The sequence below is a fragment of the Sciurus carolinensis genome, chromosome 1 (assembly GCF_902686445.1).
Source record: "Sciurus carolinensis chromosome 1, mSciCar1.2, whole genome shotgun sequence".
Taxonomy (NCBI): Eukaryota; Metazoa; Chordata; class Mammalia; order Rodentia; family Sciuridae; genus Sciurus; species Sciurus carolinensis.
Window position 1 is genome coordinate 109265863 of NC_062213.1, and position 12555 is coordinate 109278417.

Genomic DNA, 12555 nt, shown 5'->3' on the forward strand with positions numbered 1-12555 from the left:
TTTTATTTTACCTTAACGTTCTTTCTCCAATATTCTTCAACAATATAGGTTCAGATTTCTGATTTATATATTCTTTTTTTCCCCTTTTAATAACTTCTCTTCACATTTCATTTTCTTTTTTAAAGATAGGCTCTTACTAAATTGCTGAGGCTGGCCTCAAACTTGCAATCCTTCTGCCTCAGTCTCCTGAGTCATTGAGATTACAGGCATGTACCATTGCATACCGCTTCTTCAAACATTCTATGTAAAGCATATCTACTGATAATAAATTCCCTCTATTTTTGTTTGCAGGACACAGAATTCTATTTTTTTCTTCTTAACATTAATATTCTTAATATTTTAATTTGACAATTTTATTTTTATTGGTATTTTACACTGTTCACAGTTAATGTGATTATGTGTATGGTTGGATCAAGTTTGCCACCATGATATTTGTTTTCCATTTGACCCCTTCATTCTTGTCCCTTCCTTTTACTTTTACTGACTTCTTTTTCATTAATTGCTTATTTTGTATGATTTCATTTTATCTTCTTTTTGACTTATCTGTTTTATTTTTGCTTTTGTTTTTTAGTGGTTGCTCTTGGGTTTATAGTATACACCTTTAAGTGAACATAGTCTGCCTTCAAGTAATACATTGTGACACATATTGTGTAAGAACTGTATGATAGTAAGTGGTTTTTATTTTCCCCTCCTGGCCTTTGTGTTTCTGTCATTACACATTTTACTTTGTCATATTTATAAACACTCAAACTCTGTTGTTAATATTTTTCTTTAAATAGTAATTGTTTTTTAAAGAGTTTTAAAAATAAGGAAAAACACATCTTTTATATTCATATTCGTATATGTTACGGGTGCTCTGTCCCATTGTGAAGATCCTAAATTGCATCTTGCATTGTTTTCTTCCCTCGGAAGATTTTAAACATGTCTTATAGTGCTGCTCTGCTGGTGATGAATTATCTCAGTTTTTGTATATCTGAAAAGCCTTCATTCTGTCTCTTTTTTGTTGTTGATGTTAAAGGATATTTTAACTCTGTATAAAATTCTAGGGTGACAGGTTTTTTTTCTTTTAGTTCTTTAAAGATATATCTCTTCCATCTTCTGACTTGCATCATTTCTGCTAGGAAGTCTTTTATAATTTTTAGTTTTTGCTCCTTTGGATGTAATGGTGCTTCTTCTTCCCTTTGATCATTTTACCTCTTTGGTTTATTTCACAATTTTATCTCTATCATTAGTTTCCAACAATTTGATAATTATGATGTTCTTTGTTGTGGTTTTCTTCATATTTCTTCTGCTTAGGACTTACTGAATTTCTTGGATCTTTGGGTTCATACTTTGTTTTTTTCAAAAATTTTAGGATAAATAAAAGAAAGTTTTCATAGGTCACCTTCCCTGGAAATATACCTTTAGATGGATATTTCATATAGCAGGTTCACTGTGACATGCACCCAGGAACAACACCCGAGAGGTTCAGGGTTATAAAGGAAGAAAATGTGAACTGTAGTGCAGTAAGAAGAGAGATCCTAACTAATCCTGTTGGGATCTCTGCAACTGAAATGGCCCTTGAGAATTGTCTCAAATTTGCACAAGGGAGCTAAGCCCCATGTTGATTGGTCTCTAGATGTGGCTGCCCTTAGGAAAGTGGTATAACCACAGGCAAGATCTCTTAGCCTCTAGTCAACACTCCTATGTGAACTGTAGTGCAGTAAGAAGAGAGAGCCTAACTAATCCTGTTGGGATCTCTGCAACTGAATGACCCTTGAGAGTTGTCTCAAATTTGCACAAGGGAGCTAAGCCCCATGTTGACTGGTCTCTAGATGTGGCTGCCCTTAGGAAAGTGGCATAACCATAGGCAAGAGCTCTTAGCCTCTAGTCAACACTCCTAGCACTGGGGTTTGTGAGGCTCTCACTCCTAAAGGACACCCTACAGCGACCTCTCTAGAAGCGCTTCTTTGTGGTGTGCAAGGAGCTTGAAACTGATTCTGCTAGAGCTGGTGTGCACTCTCAGCTCCTGCATACGTTACTTCTACTACTATGTTTGGCACTTGCATCATTGACCATCTTAGATCATTATTCACTGTTCATTTATATGTCCTCAAGAATCTAGAAAACAGATTCCATTTTTATCACTCTGTAGCCCACGAAGTGACTATTAGAGTATTGTGCTCATTTATTAATGGAGTAATAGCCCCTCATTCAAATCCTTCATTTCATGGCTGGGTAAACCAAGACTAAGGAAGGTTGTATAGCCCATAAATATCTTACCTGAGACTAAAGCCAGATCTTTTAACTTCTAATTCAGTGCTCTTTTCACTGTGCCTGGCTGTATCAGTGGGTCATCAGTAATTAATATGTAAACATAATTGCCTATTTACTACTATACCACTAGCAAATAAATAGCTCTCAGAAGGATTTATGTAAATGTGAATGGCATCGAACAGCCATTTTAAGGAAACGTAGGATATGAAATGAAAAGATTCACTAGACAATTAATTATGGGTAATATATTTTATATTTGTAAACAAATAGAGATTGTCAGTGTTTAAATACATAGAAAAATACTATAAGTGTACAGTCCATAGCTACATGTTAACACTGATTATCTCTGGGTTGTGGAAGTGAGAACGTTTTTTTCACTCACAGTTTTTTAAACAATAAACATTGATTGTGTAATTGGAAATGAAGCTATATCAAATATCTAGTCCAGTGAGCCATTTCAGGATTGTATTGTTCTTTAGCATCTCTGTGATAAGTTGCTTACCACCTCTGCAGCTAGTCTAATCCATCTTTGGACATCACTGCCTCTTTGAATATTCTTAAATTGATCTGGCATCTATTTCCTTCTAGTTTTTGCCTCTGATTCTATTTTTCCCTGTGGTCATTCACTGGAAATTTTATCCTAATCCCACGTGAAAGGTCTTTTAGACATTTGAAGGTAGTTAGTCTGTTCCCCTTCCAGTCATATGTTTCTCATTCTTTCCTCTTCCTATCTTTAAGATATTTGGAGATATTCTTAGTCATTGAGGACCACCCCAAAACACAACCTGAACAGGTCTCTGGGAGCTCTGGACAGATAAAGACTGTTAGGTGAATTCAGTGTGGCAATTGCTGGATATTTACTCATTGAACATTAATTGAATGTTCAACATGTGCCATGCTGTGGGCTGGGGATAGATGAATAAATGTTAAGAAACTTCTCCTGGGATTTATTGTCTGGAAGAGGCAGATTTATGACAGATGATGACCATGTAGCTCAATGAAGGTATGAAAAAGAAATCAAGGAAAGCACAGAGTTGTGATCAGCTCTCCCTTGAAGAAAGGCAGAAAACATTGCAAAGGAGATTGCATTTGAGCTGTGTCTTGAAGGGAGGGAACATACTGCCTTGATCTAGTACAGACATAGACAGACTGACACCACCAGCGTTTCCCAAGGGAGTTTTGTTTCTCCCAACGCAGTGATGAGTTCCCTGTCCAGTCACAGAGTGTGTTGGCTAGTTCACTTTCTGGGTGGCATGATATATGGGAAGGGGGTGTGGCAAGGGCACCAACAACAGGGAGATGCTACATTCTACTAGATGGATCTCAAAGCATTTCCTCCCCTCACTCCCAATATGAGCAAAGGATTTTCCCTAAAGAAGTTGAAAGACTAGAGTCGAGTTTTCCCACAGCACTTGGTAAGTCAAGTTTAGCCCAGAGTGCAGCACTCGGCAAGGCCCTCTCATCCAAAAACATCGATTGTTTCCTTCCCATCTGACCTCGTTCTTAGGAAACCTGCTCATCCATAGCCCAGAAGAGATGGCTCTAATTATCATGTGTCCCTACTGCTATATCATTTAGTTTTATTAACATGGACACCTGGTCCTAGCTAAGCTGATAAATAGCTCTTTTCAAGAAATATGGGCCAGGAAGATAGAGGCAGCCATTAGTCTGGGGGAGCTTTGCTGCAAGTTTCCATCAATTGGGTGGCGAGGTCACCATTTCAGGGCATCCATGATGGATCATTTAAAAGCGGGATCATGAGTGCATGGTCTGGGGAGAGAGAAATATGATGGAGATATATAGAAGACATGAAATAGATGCAGTTTGAGGCAGAAGCTAAAGGGAGAAAGAAAGAGAAGAGAAATATATCAATTTCCCATTTCCTGTTGCGCTCATTGTAATTTTTAAAATAATTTTTCCTTTGAGATTCTTCTGGGTCTTTGAAATAAATTCCATTTTATAAGCATTTTCTTGAGTGAACAGGTCTCTGCTCCATACAGTCAAAATATATTGAAGGCATCTCCTTTACTCAGTTTACCTCTTCAATATCTATGTGATGACCAGTGTAATTAGGTTGAGCTACTAGAACCTTCCCTAGATCTCCTGTTGTCTTCATCTAGAAGCAATAATTTCCTTTAAGAGAATAGCCAACTTCTGTTAGGACTGCAGTTGGCTAATAATGATTCATGATATCCTTTTGGAAATGCAGTCTCAGATATTCCTGCTTATTTTCTGCTCTATTCAAATCTGTTTGGTCTCATAATATGCAGGAACCATGGGTAGCTGGCACCAGAACTCGCTGTGGCTTTGAGAATTGTAACAATGTCTCCCTGCTCCCTTGGCTGTGGGCTGAGGGAGCTGTTGGTTTCCTTAGATGGTAATGCCTGAGTTTCATCCTGCAGTGCTTGAGGAGTCAGAGAACAGTCACCTACCATGTAAGACTGAGATAAAAATATGCTCAGTGTCCCTGGAGCCATGTTTAACTTTATTTCTCCTCAGCCCAGGTGGTTTCAATTAATTTACAAGTATTTATTGAGCATCTACTGTGCATCAATTATCTCATCTTTCTTTCTCTCATTGCTCCTCCTCTGACTCCCTCAATTTATATTCCAAGAACCTTTTCTTCTCCAACACTCCCTTGGGTTACTGACTCATATCTCTATTTTATTGCTGAACTTTCTCAAAGAGCCATCCACAGTTGCTATCTCTACTTCCTTAACCTTTCGTTAACTTCTTATCTCTGTACCATCTATTTTCTGCTTTCCCTGATATATTTGGTTCTTTGAATTTCTCTGCATCTTTACAATAAATGCCTCTCTTCTTAAGTTACTTGAAATAACTTTCTGTTCCTCATACTTAAACTATTTCCAAGACATTCTCATTTCCCCTCTAACCCCTACACAAGACGAGTATACTCTAACTCAGAGTGTTTTTTCCTTGAGCATCAAAAGAATGGCGATTTCTCTGTTAAAGACCAAGTGGATCCTGGAATACCCAAACATTGTCTTGATACCATTCTACTGGAATTTTTTGGTAAAGTTGATTGGATTCATCTTGGGCTCAAGCCCATGGAGGATCGCTGTGCAGCTGGTCTTCAAGCTTGAGTAGGCAGTAGCTCAGTCACTGCTCCTGAGATACGAGGGAGAAAAGAGAGGGACCCCTGTTGGCCTGAAATCTGACTGGTGAGATCAGTGGAGCACACATTCACCTCTTTGATCTTGAAAAAGAAGAAGCGATTGGAGTGGTGTTGGGGACCTCACTCTCTATAGTGGGGTCACAGTGAATTCACTATGAAAATTATTTTCTTCTAGGCTACAGAGGTAAATAAGTAGGTAAAGTGTAAGAACATAGTCTCTTAACAAAATTCAGTACCGCCCATTGTCCAAAGCCCAGTTTTAGTGACCATATGTTTGTGCTTCAATTGCTCTTGCCACAATCAAATACTTATTCTTAACTTGGCATATAATTGTTGTATCAATAATTCATTCACAAATTTTTTTATCATTCATTCTTTCACACGGTAAACATTTATTGATTCAGGCAGTAGAGATTAAGAAGCAAATCTGTAAGGCAATCCTTGGACTAAGTCTTGGGAGTCCATGATGGAGGTGGAAACAACAGAGTTATAAATGGGTAAGTGCAAAGGTGTTATAAGAGATGTCCGGACAGCAAACCAGGAGAAAAGAGAAGAGAGACTCTAAGTAGATGAATTCATACAGGAGGTTCTACTTCTAGCCAGCTGGCATCACAGCAGGCCCAGAATGAAAGTGTGACCAAATCCTACACTGTCTGCATTGGAGGGATCTTTAGATATCTTCTAGCCCAACCCCCTCCGTCATAGGATAAGGAAACAGACCCATCTGGGGAAGGAAATAGATTGGGCCAAAATCGCAGAGTTGGTCAAAAGCAGGGCTTGGACCTCTGATTTTGCAGCTCAGTGATCTCTTCACTAACATGCCTGTCTAAGGGTCCCTGGCTGCTCTCTGGAAGGTGAAACCCAGGGTCTCCAGCTCAAGTTAAGCTATTCATGGACCATAGCGTACCTCATGCTTCCAGGCCTCCTTTTCTGAACTTCTCTCTCTAGTTTTCCCTGGGTGTGAAGCCACCTGCTCATCTCCTGGAGCTGATCACCCTTTTCCTCTGTTCTCAAATTTGTAAGCTTTCCATAATTTCCTGCTGCTCTTGGTCTTAACGATTTATCTTTGGTCTGGCCTGGTTTCTCTAGTCGGCTTCCCTCACCCTTGGCTGTTTCTCCTCTGTCCCCATTCCTTTGAGCAGTTCTTGCTTTCCTGATGGCTCCCTCTTCCCTAGACACAGTCTCCTGCTCCTCCCAGGGGCTCTTCACCTGTTTTGTGAACAGACCCTCTGACTGACTGGTGATTCCTGGGTTCCCTTTTTTACCATAATGCTTTAAATTTCATTAAGTAAAATATACAGAACCACAAAGGAAATTTTATTTTGAAAAGTGGCAAAACATAAGAAGTCAAATTTATGCTATAGCTTTTTCAATATGTTAAATAGCAAGATCTAATGGCAAGTCTAATGGCTTTCATAATGTCGAAGTAGTGAGGAGCACAAATGATCTTGCAAGATATCTGTGACAGCTGTAATGTGATATGAAAACATCTGTAATTTCTATTACTGACAAATCCACAAGTACTGCATATGCAGCTGTAGTTTATTGTCTACTTTCATAATTGAAAGAAATGCTACATTTCACTTAGATGTTAGCAAAAATGAAGATATAATATTTTTCCTTTTCAAGTTTATGGGTTCCTGAGTGTGATGCACAGACCATCAGCCATTGTAGCCTCTAGGTCAAGAAATCCCTCCTAGATGGTTCTGTGATTTGAAATGCTGCATCCGTGTAGGTATAACATAAATTTATACCTCTGGACCAGGATATCCATCCATTCATATATCTCACAGGCATCTATAAAACTTAACATGTCAAAAGATGAATTTTTGATCTTATCCTCCAAAATACCTCCTCATTTTTCTCATCTCAATAAATGTCACCTCAATCTTACCTAGTGCTGAAACCCACACTCCAGAATTCATTCTCTACTCTTCTTTGTAATTTAATTCAACAAATATTTACTCAGAACCTGTTATATGAAAAGTACTATTTTAGGCACTGGGAATTCAATAATGTACAAGACAAGTCCTCATTGTGACATGTTGACAATGAATAAGAAAATACATATGTACAATTAGTAGCAATAAGTGCATCTAAAACATTATACGTCCAAAATATTTCTCCAGTGTTGCTATTTCTGTTCATATTTATTGTTACCCTCTAATCTAAACCACTTCTGATGCTTGCTTGCAGTAGTCTCCTAATTCAATCTTTGAAGCCAGTCTTGTTCTACTCCAATCTTCCCTCCACGTGGTAGCCTAAGAGAAGGGAGGAGACTGTCTCCTCACTGCTGAAATCCTTCAGTGCTTCCCAGTGTGCTAGGAATAAACCTAGACTGCCTCAGCTGGAAGGCCCAGTGCTAGCAAACCCTCACCTACTCTCTATCTTGCTCTCCTACCCATCCCTCTGCATCTATATTTGGGAACTACTGGCCTTGCAGTTTCCAATATTGGGACCTTGTCTGTCTCTTAGTCCTGTTGATGCCAACTCATCCTTCAGGTCTTTTAACCTATTTAACCATCTCGTTAGAGCATCCTTTCCTGAGCCCTCAGTCTAAGTCATGTCTCTATCATCCTGCCTCAGAGCAACTTCTTTTCCTTTATATAACAAGCTACTTGTTATCATTGATATTTAATATAATACTCAAGTGTCTAATTAATTTCTGTTTCATCTGCTACACTGCAAGTTCCAAGAAGGCAAGAACCTTGTCTGTTTCGCTCACCAGCAGCAAATTGTTCCCAGCATATTGTTAGTGAAAGCAAACGTGTAGCTCTGAATGAATTGTGAGTCACTGCACCTTTCATCTCTGACATCTACCCCCAGATTCATCACAAATTCCAGGCTCATTCTTCCTTTCTTTATGCATAGACATATTAACAACTCTATACTTATTTTTTCCTGACCTAATCGGATACAGTTATTCTCAAATTCACTTACCCACTCATCCATTCATTCTTTTAACCATAATTTATTATGTACCTTCTAATTATAAGGCACCATGCCAGGCAATATATAAAATTGGAAGATGTGTATAAGACATGGTTCTTGTCCTCAAGTCATTTATTATTTAGAAGAAGATTTAAGAAGTTACCAGGTAGCAAGAAAATAGGTGCTATGTGAATTATCATTGCACATTGATCATCAGCATTACCACTTGCACTGGAAGTGTGAAGAGGTCGAAATAATATAACTAGAGATTCCAGGAAAGCTTTTATGGGGAAGATTGCATCTGAGCTGGACCTCAATGGTTGGGCAGGGTTTAGACAGCCAGAAGCAGAAGAGGATGCTTTCCAGATGAAGGAATAGTTTGTAGAAACAAAAGAACACAAGTGTAGAGGGGTCCATGAGTGGCCCACAGCCTAGGTTGCCAGTAGGGGAGCTATGAGAGTCTAGGATGAGGCATGTGACATTTTGATCTCTATTTGATACTTTTTAAGGAGTTAGCAAAGATTGTTTGATAGAGGAATAAATTAAGAGGAGGGAGCACTGGCAAGCCTTGGCTATCTGCATGATTTTAAGTAACATAGATTTTCCTTATTCTATTAAGAGATGATTGAATAAAACATGGGGGTAGGAAGATTGCAAGGGAAGCTATGTATATATTCTAGAGTAGATGGAGAGGCCCTTGTAAAGGAAGTGGACATCCCTTTGCCTTCAGACTAGAATACTGACTTAGGAAAAATGAAAGAGTCAACTCCAAATTCTGATGGCCATTCTCATCCTTATACTGAGAGATCACTGACTCTACAGCTGGAGTGTTTTAGTTCAGGATGGTATGGCCTGATATCGTACACTAGGAGGCTTATATAAGGTAAATTTCTCTCTCACAGTCATGGAGGCTGGGATGTCCAAGACCAAGGTGCCAACTGATTTGATTCCTGGTGAGGGCTCTCTTGTTGGATTTAGATAACTAACTTTTCACTCTGTCCTTTCATGACCTTTCCTCAATGTGTGCCGATTGGAAGAGAAATGTGTCTCTCTTCCTCTTGTTATAAGGTCACCAATCTTATTGGATTAAGACCCCACCCTTGTGTCCTCTTTTTAAACTATGACCTCCTAAAAACCCTATCTCCAAATATAGTCATATTGGAGATTAGGGCTACAATGTAAGAATTTATGGGTTACAACTCAGTTCATAGCATGGGGCAACTGGATCCTGGATCTGGATCCTTTAGAAACAATGACTGTGCAGACTTTTAATTCAGTGGTATTTGAGCAGTGTTTCAAGGAGCATGAGTCATTTTAAGTAGCCCCTTCTGGGAACTCCACTCAAGGGGCAAAGTACACATGGACTTCACTTTACCTGTAGTAGTCTCCATATAAATTACTTCTAAAGAAAGGGGCTAAAAATATGTATTAGGAAAAACTTGATCTAGTGTGATGACTTCACTAAACCAGAGAAAGAGAAGATCTTGACATTCAGAAAGGCATGAGACTTGTCCACAGTCACATGGCAAAGTAGGGACAAATTCTATTAGCCACGGAACTGAATTACAATTTTATGTACAGGATTACACAGAATTTCTAGGATTATAGTCCCAGTCCAGTGTTTTTCCCATTGTTACCCTTAAATTCCTCAAGGTCCAAGAGAAGGAGGTTCTGGATATCCTACTGTGAGCATGACTAATGGGGAACCCTCTTGGCACAGAGTAGATGCTTCCTGAAGATTTTGTTTAGAAGCAGAATTAATGCTGTGGGGCTCAAGCAGGGCACTGATCTTTTATCTGTTCTTCCTCACCTGTTTCACATGCCCATACTTATAGAAAGAATTGGCAGGAGTTATGAACTATTAAATAATTTAGGTGTTTTTCCTAAATAAGTATGCATAGAAAATTATACCATAAATGCCTAAGTGTTGTTCTAATATGCTGTCTGTCAGCCACTCAGAGGAATCAGAGGTAAATGCTTTCCTCTCTGGAAATGGAGAGACAGATCCATGCCACCTATGGAGAGACTGATGTGCTGTGGATTTTCAGATCAGCTCCAGTCCTTCAAGGAGATGCATAATAACGACATAGAACAAAGTTGTTGGGACAAAGGAAGAACCTGTCTGGGGTTCCTTCTGAGTTCAGAATGCCCATATGTGGGGTGCAAAAGCTGTATCTCCAGAAAAGGAACTGATTTTTAAGCATATATAAGGGGGACAGAATAGCAGAGTTCTATTCATGGTCCTTGGAGTAAGGACCTCTTCATTGTTCCTTATCCGTAGAGGCATAGCCACCAAACCCTCATTGCTGCTTTGAGATTCAGGCCATCTAGATGGTCATTTTCCCTTGGACCATCTTCCTTTCACATTTCACTTACCATCCTTCAGTTTGCAGCTTAAATTTTTTATCTTCTTGATCATTATCTCTCTCAATCTGATACTTTTCCTGTCTTTTAGAGCACTTAACTGAGGTATAATGATATATTTATATGTTTGTCTTTCCCACATTCTAAGCTCCAATCAGGGCTATGCTAAATATCAGAGTGTTATGAATACCTTATCTGTATGTGTGTGTGTATATATATACACACACACATACATTCACAAACTCAGTGGATAATTATTTAATGAATAAATGGTTTATTTCCACTAATGTTAAAATTTTATTGTTTTGTTTTGCTGAGGATCAATCACCTGTGTCTTCATATTACATTCTTCATATTACATTCTTGGTTGCTGTGGATTGCAAGAAATCAAAGGAGTGTGAGAAGCGAGTTGAGTGTATAAATGGACAATGAAAGACCAAATCCTAAAATGTAACTTCCTGTGATAAATCCATACATTTAGTTTTTTGACAAATGTCTTTTGACTGAGCACTATATGATTTGTACTGTAGAAATACAAGTATACACCATGAATAAGAAGAAATGATCCTTTGACCTCATGGAGCACATAGAAAAAAATAAAAGTAAGCAAAGTTGTTGAGAGAATAACCAGGATGATGAGCTGAGAGCCAGTGGGTCAGACTATGTTGAGAGGAGGCCAAGAAGCCTGCTTTATTTCAAGACCTAGAGGATGAGAATGCAAAACATAGGCAGAGGGAACAATAAATGCAAGTGTTGAAGTGGGAATGAGCTTAACATGCTGAAGCAATAGGAAGGAGACAAGAATGGCCAGAGGAGTATAAGCAAGGGGGAGTGTGATTGAGATGAACATGGCAGAGCTCTAAAGTCATGATTACAAATATGGATTTTATTATAAGATCAATGAGAAGCCAATAGGAGATTTTTAAGCAGAAGGGTGACATAATTTGGTTAATATTTTAGAAAGATTAAATTAAAGGACAAGATGGAACCAAAGTGACAAGCAGATCTGTTGTAATAGTCCAATAAAAAGGAGACAGGGACTTGACCTTGGGTGGTGGCAGTGGGGATAAAGACAAGGGGACAGTTGAGATTTATTTGGAGGTAGAACTGATGGGTCTCAGTGATGGATTGAATGTAGAAGGTGAAGGAGAGGGAGAAATTGAAGATGACTCTAGTATGACAAATGGCCCTTTCCTTGAAGTCATATATCTTTTCAATTTGCTCCTGACTTGACCCACTCTGCTTTCCATCATTATAAACCATGAAGGCTTTCACTTTTCCTTCCTTGGCATCACTTAGGCCCCATATTTAGCATCTTAATTCAATAATGTACAATCTGTATGGTTCATATCTTGATCTTCACAGCTCTTTGAGTCTCTTTAAATGGACTGCAACATGTGAATTAAATATGGTGGGCAAAGTGAGAGAGACTTTAAGTGACAGATATCTTGGTTCTCTTAACCAAATGTTCTGCATAGAATCCAGATGGGGCAAGGTAATGCTGATGACCACCGTCTCAGCAGGTATTTTAAGGAAAGATAGAGAAACTCAAAAGTCTCAAGGATAGAAAGATGTGGGAAAATAAAAGGAGAGATAGAATCTGAAACACCAGGGACTTCCCAATGATACATCTTGACTAACCTGAGATACCAGAATGGATGAAGTGGTCAGTGTTTTATTGAGCCAGAATCATCTGTGTGTGTGTGCGTGTATTTAATCTACCTGAAAGGGAAAGATAGATGGACCAGGGTGGTAGAAGTGAGACTAGTATTGTGACCACCATTTATTGAATTCTTGTTATTTGTCATGTATTATGCTAAGTCCTTCAAGTAATATATACTATTTAATCCTCCCAAAACCCATTTTAT